The sequence below is a fragment of the Balaenoptera acutorostrata genome, chromosome 3 (genome assembly GCF_949987535.1).
Source record: "Balaenoptera acutorostrata chromosome 3, mBalAcu1.1, whole genome shotgun sequence".
In the NCBI taxonomy this organism is placed as follows: Eukaryota; Metazoa; Chordata; class Mammalia; order Artiodactyla; family Balaenopteridae; genus Balaenoptera; species Balaenoptera acutorostrata.
In genome coordinates this window covers 100262154-100277552 of record NC_080066.1, presented here as the reverse complement: position 1 = coordinate 100277552, position 15399 = coordinate 100262154, and the positions used below count along the sequence as shown (strand labels likewise).

Below are 15399 nucleotides of genomic sequence, written 5' to 3'. Positions count from 1 at the left end.
GTAGTCATTCAAGACAATGCAGTTTCTTTTTTGAGGAGTTTTTTTTTTTTAACATCTATTTGAATCGATTAGTGGGAAACAGAGGTAGAACAAAGCCTAGATTTGGGGATTCCTCTTTCCCAAGCAGATATATTCTTCCTGTTAGCAGGGTCAATGTGGAGAGAATAAATAGCAGTGAGAAAATAATTCTTTTTTAAAGGATCATATGCATTATAAAAAGATGATTTGTCAAATAGAAATCCATTAGTAATTTTTCTTACCAGAATGATATAACTTTGAAAAATGAAGATTATTAAATACAGAAAGTAACCTAACTCACAATAAATTCATTCTCATCATTACTGATAATGATAATCACTCACAAAACATATCCTGAGGTCCTTTGCATATTCATTCATTAACCAAGCTGGCAAATCATCATTTTGACACATGGGTTATCCATGACTATCAGGCACATGGCTCTGTAAGTTATCCAGCCAGGGACCCCTATTTTATCTAAAGAGTGAGACATTGGTCAAAATTTTTTTTTTCAAACTTTTATTGAAAAACCGAGGGTGTGCTGTATCCCTTTTCAGAAAAGACGTTTCTCATATGAGTGGAGGCTGTGGACAGCACCTTCCACCTGAGCTGAGGATGTTCCCTTCTCAAACTTGAGCTCTCCAGAATACATCATGGCTTGGGCTTGGGTCGAACTCTTGGCCCCAGTGTACTGGCAGGAGTGCTAGATGCTGGCAATCAGGTAGGGAACAAATTTGTGGATGGATCCTTTATCCTGCACAGCCCCAGAGAGCCCCTGGGCCACCTTGATATTGTCAGCTTCACTGAAGTATCGGTTCTGGCTGCTGAGATGTTTGTCCATGGCATCGAGAGAACCCATACCATGATATTTCTTTAGCTGGATCCCATCAGAGAAGAAAACTCGCCAGGGGCTTCAGTGGTAACAGCCAGGAGGGGGCCCATCATGACTGTGGAGGCCCCAAGGGCCAAAGCTTTGGCAATAGGGCCCACATTTTGGACTCCTCCATCAGCGATGACAGGGACACCAGAGCGCCGTGCATATTCTGACACCGTGTACGCTGCTGTTGCTTGGGGCCGCCCACAGGCCAGCACTGCTTGAGTGATGCAGATGGAGCCACTGCCCATTCCCACCCGCAGGGCATCTCCACCAGCATCAGTGAGGTTCTTGGCCTGAGCAGCTGTGACCACATTGCCTCCAATGACTTGGAGACTGGGGTATTTCTCTTGGATGTATTTGATCATGTTGATCTGGAAGATGGAGTTTTCCCTGGGAGGAGTCCAAAACTATCACATCCACACCAGCCTGGGCTAGCAAGTCCAGCCGATACCTGTCATCCTCATGAGTGCCGATGGCTGCTCCACACAGCAGCTGCTTCTTGGCGTCTTTGGAGGCCAGCGGGTAATCTCAGTTTTTCTTCAGGTCTGTCTGGGCAATGATGGCAACCAGCTTATCATCTTCATTTACAATGGGTAACTTTCCCTTCTTGCTGCGCTGCAGAATTTCATTTGCTTCCTTCAGTGTGATGCCTGCAGGGGCTACCACCAAGTCTTCCCTCTTTGTCATGATTGCTCCCCAAAACCGGTCATGCTCCTCCTCCTTGAGAAAATCAATGTCCCTTGAGGACACGATGCCCACCAGGTGGCCCCCCATCCGGCCTGTGTCAGTGATGGGGATACCGCAGAAGCCATGCTGGGCCTTGGCTTCAAAGACATCCCACACTCGATTCTTGGGACTGAGGACCACAGGGTCCATGATGAATCCCTGCTCATATTTCTTCACTTCACGAACTTCATTGGCCTGGAATTCTGATGTACAGTTGTGGTGGGTGAAGCCAATACCACCTGTAAGCACCATTGCTATGGCCATCCCAGCCTCTGTGACTGTGTCCATGGGTGAGGAAAACAGTGGGGTCTTCAGAATGATCTTTTTAGTCAGAGCAGAGGTCAGGTCCACTTGGTCTGCAGTGAAGTCGATGTACCCGGGGAGAATGAGAAAGTTGCTGTAGGTGAGACAGTCCCCGCAGTTGAACAGCTGCTGTGCAGTGAGTCCATCATCTGGCACGTAGGACATGCCGCCGCTCTCAGGTAGTTGGCCATGGCTAGCACAGGGCAAGGCCGAGTGTCTCCGAGGACTATGCCGCAGAGCCAAAATTTTTATATACTGGTAATCTGGGGGGAAAGCTTAAATCATCATTATAACTTCTAGTCACTTAATTCTAAACGACTCAGACTGATTTTCTTATAATGTGTGTTAAGCTAAAAAGAAAAAGTACTTTTGATTATTTAGAAATTTCAAAATTCTGAAATTTGTGAAACACAGTTCTTACAGCAATGATTCATCCTCTAAGAAATAATATAAATGGGGTTGTCTATTATTTTAAGAGTCAACACGTTTTTACTGACATGCATGTCTTCTTAAATGGCCTAAAGTTCTTTTCTATTATGTTAAACAACCATTATCCTCCAGATCTGAACTAGACAAACCAAGGTACACATTATTGAAAGTCTTGCCATGAGTCATTTGGCAATTATCTGAGAATAATTACCCTTGGAATCCTGACTCACAAATAATTTAGCTATTCAGCCCACTTTCTTTGTACAAAAGCTTAGTGTGAAATGGGAACCAAGGAAATAAAATAAACGTCTGTTTCCAATATTAAGAACATCTGCATGAGTAAAAATTATTCAAAAAGATACCATGAATTTTTTAAAAGAAATGCAACATGTAAAAATTAAGCACCTGGTCTTTTCCTTTATATTTCATTAAAAAATTCTAACTAGACTATCACCAGCTGTACATTTTACTACATTTTATATTATGGCAGGCAGTCAAAGCAATACTGCATTCTTTCTCATCTGAATTCCACATAAAAATTAATTTAAAAAAAAAGGAAAAAAGCAGAGCATGTCTTTTGTCAGATGCAACAAAGAGTTAAGGATGTCACACAAACTAAGAAGAGACGATAAAAATGATCCAAAAACAAAATTGATTCCAAATAGAAAGTTTGAGATAAAAGAAAAGTGATATTGTTTGATTTCTTGTTAATTCAGACTTCCTAAAAGAAATGGGAATTTGGATAAGAAATTTTGTTTAGCTTTGGAGAAAGGATGTACATAATTTATAAGTAAAAACTGAGGAAATGGAGAAAGTCATCTTACTGGTTATTTTTTGTCCTGTAGCCTGATGATTCATAAACCAAGCAAGAAGAATATGCAAGTTATAAATCAGGAATCAACCAATACCAATCAAATTTCCATATTTTTAAGAGAAACAAAGAATAATTAGGGAAAACATTCCTAAGACAAGCAAGAATTATTGTCTTAAAATGGGCAGATCAAACAATATCACTTAGGTTCCAGTTGGCATATCCAATTGCTTTATGTAAATTGATTAGTCCAAGGATTTGAAAAGTTTTCCTCTTTACTTTAAAAATATTCATTCTGTTAACAAGTAAGCAAAACAAACATGGCTCACACCCTTAGCTTCATCTGTGAAATGAAAAATAGCATTGAGATAGCATCTCAATAAGTGTTGTTCCCTTCCCCATTCCCTCTCTATCTCACATTAATGGAAAGTCACAGGCCATACAGAATGAATACCAGATAGATAAGATCCTTTAGGTTAAGTGACAACATGTGTCTGTTGCTTGGCTTTTGGAAAATGTTGATTGCCTCTAACAACAATATTGCCTGTAGTCCTCATCATATAATAAGAAATGAAAATAAGATATTATATTTTTCTCTTCTGAAAAAAATGTCTTTGAATTTTTAAGATAGATGTATCATATTCTTACATGATAAAGTTTTTTTTAGAAATGCTATACATTTCTGTTACATTCAAAACACTAAACATTACTAAGATGTACCATAAAATTCAACTATACTGTATATGTTCATTTTAAGACTTATATACATGCTGTAGATAACGAAAATAAATTGAATGTTCTATAATATTTGTCTTTTAAACCAAAACCCAGGGTGGAGAGAGATGGGAAATAATAACACGGATTTACTTTTTTAATACTTAGCCATGGCTGATCTCATATTTATAAAGAAAAGTAAAATTATGTTAATATTGTAGAACTGACAACACACTTAAAAGAATGTAACTCTACATTGTTTTCTATTGCCTATGAAATCCTAAGAAAACAGAATTTTATCAACAGAATTATTGCTAGGAAAATTATAATAATAACTGGCAGTATTTTCATGATTTTTTCTATTTACTAGGAAAAAAGTAGAAAAAGGATGAAGCATGTGATGCCTTTATTTAATATCGCACTACCTCACCTTAGCATATGGCTACATAAGGATTGAAAAAATTGCATGGATTTTGTTTTGAATTTCATTTAAATTAAAATTTTCTCACATGTTCAATCTTGTGAAATTTGCTAACGTTTGATCTTCGCTTCAGTAATCAATCTTTTGTTTTCCTTTTTTGTTGTTCCTGTTATGACTTTTTTCCCACTTCTACTATAATCTTCCTGAAAAAAAGTTGTTAACATTTGGGCCTTTAAGAATAAACAGTGTCAATGAAAAAAAATCTAATATCCCTATATAACTTATACTATAACTTCTCATTACCCTCCAAAGAAGGGTAAAAACATTTTCATGAAAAAAAAAAGCTATTTTAGTGACCTTTTGTCCCTCCCTAAGAGGAAGAAGTCTGACAGGTAGATATATGGAGAGTTTGTTATTGTAAATTCCAGATCTTGTGATTATCTCTGACTCAACTTCTGGGGTTTTATCTGGAATTCCTGTGAAGGGTCAACAAGTGTATTACTGCCTGTCTTCCCCTTCTTGTGACCTTAATTTTAAAACTACACCTTATAGGACTCAGAAAGCAGATTATAGTGCTGCATTTCAGCAGATAGACTTTGGAATGGGACGCATCAGAAAATATATAATTATCTCAAGCAACCAGAAATTTACAACTTTTTAATATATTTATGTATATCTACTTTTGTTTATCTTTAATTGTAGAGTTTAAGGAAAAAAATTTAGGAACTTTTTGACTCCAAGACTTTTTCAGAGCCAAACATCCCACTGCATTATTTCTTCTGGGGGAAAATGTTTTTATAGTATTTCTATAATTAAATGATATCTAATATAGATAGATGTAGATGTATTTACATAAATACATCTTAATAGATAAACCATGGTGAATATTCACATTAAAATTTTGGAAAATAGACAAATGTAGATAAAGCAACACATTTTGATGATATAACTTGTCCACGTATACTAGAAAACTGAAATGAGCAATTTCTGAGTAAATTTTAAGTATAAACTTAAGTTCACTGGTTCCAAGCCTCCAATTATTGCTCCAGAGACCTTGAGCAGTGGTTAAGAATAACAGAACTACTACTATTACGGGATGGTGATAATTGGTTTACTAAAAAGAACACATAACATAGATAACAAATGGTGGAAACAAATGTACAAGAAGAAAGGAGATTAAAGATGAATATACAGAAAATTTCCTGGAAAGGAGATATTGCAGTGTAATGCTTCAAGACTATGGTTTTGATGTTGTGTAATGGGTTTCAGACCACTTGCTAGATGTGAGATGTGTGATCTTAGGCAGGTCATTTAACCTCTCTAAACGCATTTTTCCATCAGTGAAAAGAATATAAAATTGTGCCTATCTTATAGGTCTGACATGAGGATAAAAAGTTACACATTTGGCACAATACCTGGCATATAAGCCTTTGTTGTTATGAAAAGGTCCACTGTAAATTTAACAAAATAATTGGATGATAAACAAAACCATCCAAATATTATAGATGATCCAAAATGTTACTATAGTCTAAAATGTAAGGTCCCAATTAATCTCAAATGCAGTTATGAGATAAAATTAAATTCTTATTATTAGAAAAGGAAAAGAATTTCAATAAAGAACCAAGCTATGACTTTGGTTTATTGTCTGAAACAGAATAATACATGGAAATCATGAGCTATGGGTGCAACCGTCTTTTGTGTCATGCTTTATCCCTGTGACATTGTTAAAGACTTACAACAAATCAAAAGTTGAGAACATTTGAATACTAAAAGCACAAAAAATACCCCTAAGAATAATGATTATGTGAGATTAAGAAATCTAGCACATTCATATTTTCAACAGCAATTTTTCAGTTTCTTTTAATTTGAGAAAAATTTCTGCCATCTTAAACATTTTTCCCTGCAATCATTTAAAGACAAACAAGACTCAGAAGTAAAAATCTATGAGACCATTTCCACTTATTACCACATAAAATGTGAGCAGGAGCTTTTCCTTTTGATCAAGTTTGACTGGCAAATTTTGTCAAGCTACATTTAAATATCCCATCATGATTCCAATTCTTTCTGCACACATACCTTTCCAGTCATTTTGTTTCAAATGATTGTTAATACCCTGAAGTCCTAAAAAAGTTCAGTCAGTATAGTCAAACTGGATATGTACTTAGAAATAATCACAGAGAGCTCATGGCAATGTGTATTTTACACACTGAACTTGTCTCCTGGTCAGTTATGCCTGGTCTGAAATTAAATATTCTTGACCTATTTCTGTGATTTCTCTTACATTGTTGTCCTAAACTATTTATTATCTAAACATTATAATTTTATATGTTTATTCCATTTCTCAAATATTTATAGCCAAATCTTTTTTAGATATCTTGATGAAGTAACCTCACCATCTATCTATATATTTACTAGACAAAATAACAGTAAAAATATTTTTTGAGATCTCTGATTCTCTTGGTACCACTGATAATTTAGCATATTGCCCTATCAACAGACAATAGAATCCTGATTATCTATTAATTAAGGCATATTTTCTATGACAGCTAGGGCCTAACTAAGCCCAATATCTTTGTTTTGCCTTTTCAGTTCCTGCATGATTGATTAGTTCATTTATGTACCCCAGTGTTCCAATAAGGCATTATATATAGGCTTCAAAATATCAAATAGATCATGATTTCTACATTTCTTTTATTTTAATTGAATTTTATTATTAAATATTCATAAAGAGGAGCATATTTAACATATATGGCTAGCTCAAAGAGTAGTAATAAAATGTATACCGGTTTTCCCATTAACCAATTTATGTAGTTGGGGCCTTGTATTTTCTAAAGCTTCATATTTTGTCATCTTTGTTTGCAATTCCCCCCATCAGAGATAACCAATAAATTTTGTATTATTCATTACCTCTTTTCTCTATGGATTTTGCCACATGTATCTATATACTTATACAACCTGTTCCTTTTGGCCCAAATTTGAACTTAACATGAAATCATACTGAAGAAACTCTTCTGTGACATGATTTGACACTCGACATTAAGTTCTGAGATATGCTCATGTCTATCATTGTGCATTATTCCATCTTAGTATGATGCCATTGTCGACATATATCAAATTTTATTTATGCACTGCTGACAAATGTGTTGAGGGCTATGTTTTAGTCTGAGCCTCCTATCACAGTACAAGAGAGACTTGAGGAGACCTATTGCTGGGTCATAGGGTACATTTTGAACTTTACTTGGAAAAGGCAAACTGTTTTCTAGAATTCACCAATTTATAATTCCCACAGCAGTGTGTTAGAGTTCCTATTGTTCCTCATGTCTGAAAATATGTGATCTTATCGGCTTTTAAATTTATGTGTGGTAGGTATATCATTGGACCTTTAACTAATATTTTCCTCAGAACTAATAAACTTAAGCATCTTTTCATATATTTACTAAAATTTGTGTTTCCCTTCTAAGAAATAACTGTTCATAACTTTTTCACATCTTTTTCACTGGATTGTTGGTTTATGTATTTCCTTTTGATTCATGGGAATGTACATGGCATATATATATATGCTAATCTGTTTTTTACTTTTCTTTTTACTTTTTTAATGAACATAAGTTCTTAATTTGAATGTAGATGAAACTATCAACTTCTTGACATCGTTTTGAGCTTTTTTAATATTAAGAAAGTATCCTCTACTTCAAGTGCATAAAGATATTCTCTGTGATTGATGCTAAGGTTTGAAGAGCTGGTTTTCAGAGTTAAGTTTTTGTCCATCTAGAATTGACTTCTGTGGATGCTGTGAGCTATAGATCTAATGTTCCTGAATTTAATAAGCCATCCTTTCCCAATGCCAACTTTCACCTGTATCAAATGTTAATATAAACACCAGTTTATTTCTGGGTTCTCTGATTAATCAATATAGTTTTCCAACTCTGCACAAATACCAAACTGTCTTATTACAGGTTTATTTTGTCTTGATATGTCCTAGAGCTTAGGTTTAACAAGCCAGATACATTGCTCAGAGACAGGAGGCAAAATATTGTCACTCTCTTTATTTCTAGAGATGTTTGTACCTTACAATTTATCTCATCCTCTTTCAATACAACTATACACACTTTGTTTTGTATAGAATGTGCTTGGTATATCTTTCTTTGTACCTTTTACTTTGAACCTTTCTTTGTTTTTATATTTTACTTGTGTCTCTTATTTAGAACATATAGCCAGATTTTCTTTGTATTTCTATTTTGATAATCTTTTATTTTATTGAAGAATTTAGTCTATTTACATTTGTTGTGTTGTTGACATAAAATATTTGGAATTATTTCTATCAACTTTTTTCTATGTTTCTTATTACATTTTCCTCTACTAGTTTCACAGCTCAGTCTTTAATTCCTATTCATTTAGTGGTTACCCTAGATATTTAATTTATGTTACTTAAAAGGTTCTAAAGTTAATAGTATCATTAATTTGAACAATAATAGCATATAAGTTGGAAGGGAGCTAATTAGAATAAAGCAAGCCTAGGTCCTTGTATTATTTGAAGAGAAAGTTACATCTGGAGAACTTTATACCAGAAACACTTTATACTTAATTTTTTGCTTTTTTGTGGGACCACATAGGTAATATGGCTTGGGGCCTCAAACCAACAATAGGAAAGAATTCTTAGGGATTCTCATGGGAGACTTTCTTCATTCACCCAGAGCCGAAGTATCCTCACAATGCCACTCTGCAGAACAGCTTTATATTGACATGGTTTATTTTTCATTATTTGCTTTTTGTTATTGTTACCATGGTTTATTCACTGAACAGATCACCTTTGCAAGAATATCAGATATGATCTCCCAATTTTTGTAAACCCATCATTTTGTCTCCCACCTCCGAGCGGTGCATCAGCCTGTTAAACCTAAAGTTCTAGGCCAAAGCTTCTCAAATAACTTGAGGTGAAGAAGCAGGTTTTTTTGTTTTTGCTTTTTAATTTCCAATCCTTTGCAAGCAAGCCCTAGAATCACTCTCTTTTCAAAGTTTCCTTTTATTGAAGAATGGGTTCCAGTGGAACTTAGAAACCAAGATCTGGATACTGGATAGCTTGTTTCTACTGGGGTATCACTGCTTCTAGACACTCCCAGCAAAGAGAGCTATGAAATATGTGTATATTAACCCATGTACATGAACATATCTGTAATTATCTATGTGCATATATTGATATATTAAGCTGAAGATAAGTTTGTACTGCCTTTGCTTGAATTTTGTATGACAGGGCATATATTTAAGCTTTAAGAATGGTATTTTCCTTATCCACAAAATAAAATTAATTTTTAAAAAATCACCTGGAAACACTAGCTTTTAGAAGCTTTTTGCAAGACGTATATTGATATTTTAAAATAATAAAACTGAGGTTCAAGGCTGGAGGTGCCTTCAAGATGGCAGAGGAGTAAGATGTGAGATCACCTTCCTCCCCACAAATACATCAAAACTACATATACATGTGGAACAGCTCCTACAGAACACCTACTGAATGCTGGCAGAAGACCTCAGACTTCCCAAAGGACAAGAAAATCCACACATACCTGGGTAGGGCAAAAGAAAAAAGGAAAAACAGAGACAAAAGAATAGGGATGGAACCTGCACCTCTGGGAGGGTGCTATGAAGGAGGAAAAGTTTCCACACATTAGGAAGCCCCTTCACTGATGGAGAAGGGGGGTGGACAGGGGGGGAAGCTTCAGAGGCACAGAGGAGAGCACAGCAAGAGGGATGCAGAGGGCAAAGCGGAGAGATTCCTGCATAGAGGATCAGTGCTGACCAGCACTCACCAGCCTGAGAGTGTTGTCTGCTCACCTGCTGGGGTGGGTGGGGGCTGGGAGCTGAGGCTCAGTCTTCAGAGGTCAGATCCCAGGGAGAGGACTGGGGTTGGCTGAGTGAACACAGCCTGAAGGGAGCTAGTGCATCACAACTAGCTGGGAGGGAGTCCGGGGAAAAGTCTGGAACTGCCTAAGAGGCAAGAGACCATTGTTTTGGGGTGCACAAGGAGAGGAGATTCAGAGCACCACCTAAATGAGCTCCAGAGACGGGCGTGAGCCGCAGCTATCAGGACAGAAACCAGAGACGGGCATGAGACTCTAAGGCTGCTACTGCAGCCACAAAGAATCCTGTGGGCAAGCACAGGTCACTATCCATACCACCCCTCCCAGGAGCCTGTGCAGCCTGCCACTGCCAGGGTCCCGTGATCCAGGGACAACTTCCCCAGGAGATCACACGGCACACCTCAGGCTGTTGCAATGTCACACCGGCCTCTGCTGCCACAGGCTTGCCCTGCATTCTGTACCCCTCCCTCCCCCTGGCCTGACTGAGCCAGAGCCCCCTAATCAGCTGCTACTTTAACACCATCCAGTCTGGGCAGGGAACAGATGCCATCAGTCAATCTACACACAGAGGCAGGGCCAAATCCAAAGCTGAACCCCAGGAGCTGTGCCAACAAAGAAGAGAAAGAGAAATTTCTCACAGCATCCTCAGGAACAGCAGATTAAATCTTCACAGTCAACTTGATGTACCCTGCATCTCTGGAATAGACTTTGGGAGCAACTGTAGACTTGGGGTTTGCTTTCTGCATCTAATTTTTTCTGGTTTTATGTTTATGTTAGTTCAGTATTTAGAGTTTATTATCACTGGTGGATTTGTTTAATGATTTGGTTACTCTCTTCCTTTTATATATATAGATAGATAGATATATTTTTTCCTATTTCTCTTTTTGTGAGTGTGTATGTGGATGCTTCTTTGTGTGATTTTGCCTGTATAGCTTTGCTTTTGCCATTTGTCCTAGGGTTCTGTCTGTCCATTTTTTGTTTGTTTTTTTAGTATAGCTTCTAGTGCTTCTTATCATTGGTGGATTTGTTTTTTGGTTTGGTTGCTCTCTTTCTTTCTTTTTCTTTATTACTTTTTAATTTTTAATAATTTTTTTATTTTAATGACTTTCTTTTATTTTATTATTGTTTCTTTCTTTCTTTCATTTTTTTTCTCCCTTTTCTTCTGAGCCGTGTGGCTGACAGGGTCTTGGTGCTCTGGCCAGGTGTCAGGCCTGATCCTCTGAGGTGGGAGAGCTGAGATCAGGAGATTGGTCCACCAGAGACCTCCCGGCTCCACATAATATCAAACAGCAAAAGCTCTCACAGAGATCTCCATCTCAACACTAAGACCCAGCTCCACTCAACGACCAGCAGTCTACAGTGCTGGACACCCTCTGTCAAACAACTAGAAAGACAGGAACACAACCCCACCCATTAGCAGATAGGAGCACCTAAAATCATAATAAGGTCACAGACACCCCAAAACACACCACCGGATGTGGTCCTCTCCACGAGAAAGACAAGATCCAGCCTCATCCACCAGAACACAGGTACCAGTCTCCTCCACCAAAAAGCCAATACAACCCACCGAACCAACCTTCCCCACTGGAGGCAGACACCAAAAACAATGGGAACTACAAACCTGCAGCATGTAAAAGGGAGACACCAAACACATAAAGGTAAGCAAAATGAGAAGACAGAGAAATACACAACAGATGAAGGAGCAAGGTAAAAACCCACCAGACCAAATAAATGAAGAGGAAATAGGCAGTTTACCTGAAAAAGAATTCAGAGCAATGATAGTAAAGATGATTCAACTTCTTGGAAATAGAATGGAGAAAATACAAGAAACGTTTAACAAGGACCTAGAAGAACTAAAGAGCAAACAAACAATGCTGAACAACACAATAAATGAAATTAAAAATTCTCTAGAAGGAATCAATAGCAGAATAACTGAGGCAGAAGAACGGATAAGTGACCTGGAAGATAAAATAGTGGAAATAACTACCGCAGAGCAGAATAAAGAAACAAGAATGAAAAGAATTGAGGACAGTCTCAGAGACCTCTGGGACAACATTTAACACACCAATAATCAAATTATAGGGCTCCCAGAAGAAGAAGAAGAGAAAAAGAAAGGGACAGAGAAAATATTTGAAGAGATTATACTTGAAAACTTCCCTAATATGGGAAAGGAAATATCAATCAAATCCAGGAAGCACAAAGAGTCCCATACAGGATAAATCCAAGGAGAAACATGCCAAGACACATATTAATCAAACTATCAAAAATTAAATACAAAGAAAAAATATTAAAAGCATGAAGGGAAAAGCAACAAATAACATACAAGGGAATCCCCATAAGGTTAACAGCTGATCTTTCAGCAGAAACTCTGCAACCCAGAGGGAGTGTCAGGACATATTTAAAGTGAGGAAAGGGAAAACCTACAACCAACATTACACTACCAGCAAGGATCTCATTCAGATTTCACAGAGAAATTAAAATCTTTACAGACAAGCAAAAGCTAAGAGAATTCAGCACCACCAAACCAGCTTTACAACAAATGCTAAAGGAACTTGTCTAGGTAGGAAACACAAGAGAAGGAAAAGACCTTCAATAACAAAACAGAAACAATTAAGAAAATGGTAATAGGAACATAGATACTGATAACTACCTTAAATCTAAATGGATTAAATGCTCGAACCAAAACATAGACTAGCTGAATGGATACAAAAACAAGACCGGTATATATGCTGTCTACAAGAGACCCACTTCAGACCTAAGGAAACATACAGACTGAAAGTGAGGGGATGGAAAAAATATTCCATGCAAATGGAAATCAAAAGAAAGCTGGAGTAGCAATTCTCATACCAGATAAAATAGACTTTAAAATAAAGGCTATTACAAGAGACAAAGAAAGACACAGCATAATGATCAAGGGATCAATCCAAGAAGAAGATATAACAATTGTAAATATTTATGCAACCAACATAGGAGTGTTGGGTGCATAAACATACATTAGGCAAATGCTAACAGGCATAAAAGAGGAAATTGACAGTAACAGAATCATAGTAGGGGACTTTAACACCCCACTTTCACCAAAGGACACATCATCCAAAATGAAAATAAATAAGGAAACACAAGCTTTAAATGACACATTAGACCAGGTGGAATTAATTGATATTTATATGACATTCCATCGAAAAACAACTGAATACACTTTCTTCTCAAGTGCTCATGGAACATTCTCCAGGACAAAGCATATCTTGGGTCACAAATCAAGCCTTGGTAAATTTAAGAAAACTGAAATCGTATCAAGTATCTTTTCCAACCACAATGCTGTAAGACTAGATATCAATTACAGGAAAAAATCTGTAAAAAATACAAACACATGGAGGGTAAACAATACACTACTAAATAACCAAGAGATCACTGAAGAACTCAAAGAGGAAATCAAAAAATACCTAGAAACAAATGACAATGAAAATACGTCGACCCAAAACCTATGGGAGGCAGCAAAAGCAGTTCAAAGACGGAAGTTTACAGCAATGCAATCTTACCTCAAGAAACAAGAAACATCTCAAATAAACAACCTAGTCTTACAGCTAACGCAATTAGAGAAAGAAGCACACAAAAAACCCAAAGTTAGCAGAAGGAAAGAAATCATAAAGATCAGATCAGAAATAAATGAAAAAGAAATGAAGGAAACAATAGCAAAGATCAATAAAACTAAAAGCTGGTTCTTTGAGAAGATAAACAAAATTAATAAACCATTAGCCAGACTCATCAAGAAAAAAAGGGTGAAAACTCAAATCAATAGAATTAGAAATGAAAAGGAGAAGTAACAACTGACACAGCAGAAATACAAAGGATCATGAGAGATTACTACAAGCAACTATATGACAATAAAAAGGAAAACCTGGAAGAAATGGATAAATTCTTAGAAAAGCACAACCATCCAAGGCTGAACCAGGAAGAAATAGAAAATATATACAGACCAATCACAAGCACTGATATTGAGACTGTGATTAAAAATCTTCTAACAAACAAAAGCCCAGGACCAGACGGATTCACAGGCGAATTCTATCAAACATTTAGAGAAGAGCAAACACCTATCCTTCTCAAACTCTTCCAAAATATAGCAGAGGGAGGAACACTCCCAAACTCATTCTATGAGGCCACCATCACCCTGATACCAAAACCAGAAAAAGATGTCACAAAGAAAGAAAACTACAGGCCAATATCACTGATGAACATAGGTGTAAAAATCCTCAACAAAATACTAGCAAACAGATTCCAACAGCACATTAAAAGGATCATACACCATGATCAAGTGGGGTTTATCCCAGGAATGCAAGGATTCTTCAATATATGCAAATCAATCAACGTGATAAACCATATTAAAAAATTGAAGGAGAAAAACCATATGATCATCTCAATAGATGCAGAAAAAGCTTTCAACAAAATTCAACACCCATTTATGATAAAAACCCTCCAGAAAGTAGGCATAGAGGGAACTTACCTCAACATAATAAAGGCCATATAGGACAAACCCACAGCCAGTATCGTTCTCAATGGTGAAAAACTGAAACCATTTCCTCTAAGATCAGGAACAAGACAAGGTTGTCCACTCTCACCACTATTATTCAACATAGTTTTGGAAGTTTTAGCCAGAGCAAACAAAAAAGAAAAAGAAATAAAATGAATCCAAATTGGAAAAGAAGAAGTAAACCTGTCACTGTTTGCAGATGACATGATATTATACATAGAGAATCGTAAAGATGTTACCAGAAAACTACTAGAGCTAATCAATGAATTTGGTAAAGTAGCAGGATACAAAATGAATGCACAGAAATCTCTTGCATTCCTATACACTAATGATGAAAAATCTGAAAGAGAAATTAAGGAAACACTCCCATTTACCATGGCAAGAAAAAGAATAAAATACCTAGCAATAAACCTACCTAAGGAGACAAAAGTCCTGTATGCAGAAAACTATAAGACACTGATGAAAGAAGTTAAAGATGATACAAACAGATGGAGAGATATACCATGTTCTTGGATTGGAAGAATTAACATTGAAAAAATGACTATACTACCCAAAGCAATCTACACATTCAACGCAATCCCTATGAAACTACCAATGGCATTTTTCACAGAACTAGAACAAAAAATTTCACAATTTGTATGGAAACACAAAAGACCCTGAATAGCCAAAGGAATCTTGAGAAAGAAAAACAGAGCTGGAGGTATGAGGTCTCTGGACTTCAGA

General features: G+C 36.6%; 1 pseudogene; it reads right to left on the bottom strand.

Annotated features, from left to right (window-relative positions):
* Nucleotides 1–571: 571 nt before the first annotated feature.
* LOC102999276 (inosine-5'-monophosphate dehydrogenase 2-like) lies at nt 572–7149 on the bottom strand (annotated as a pseudogene).
* Between the last annotated feature and the right edge of the window lie 8250 nt (nt 7150–15399).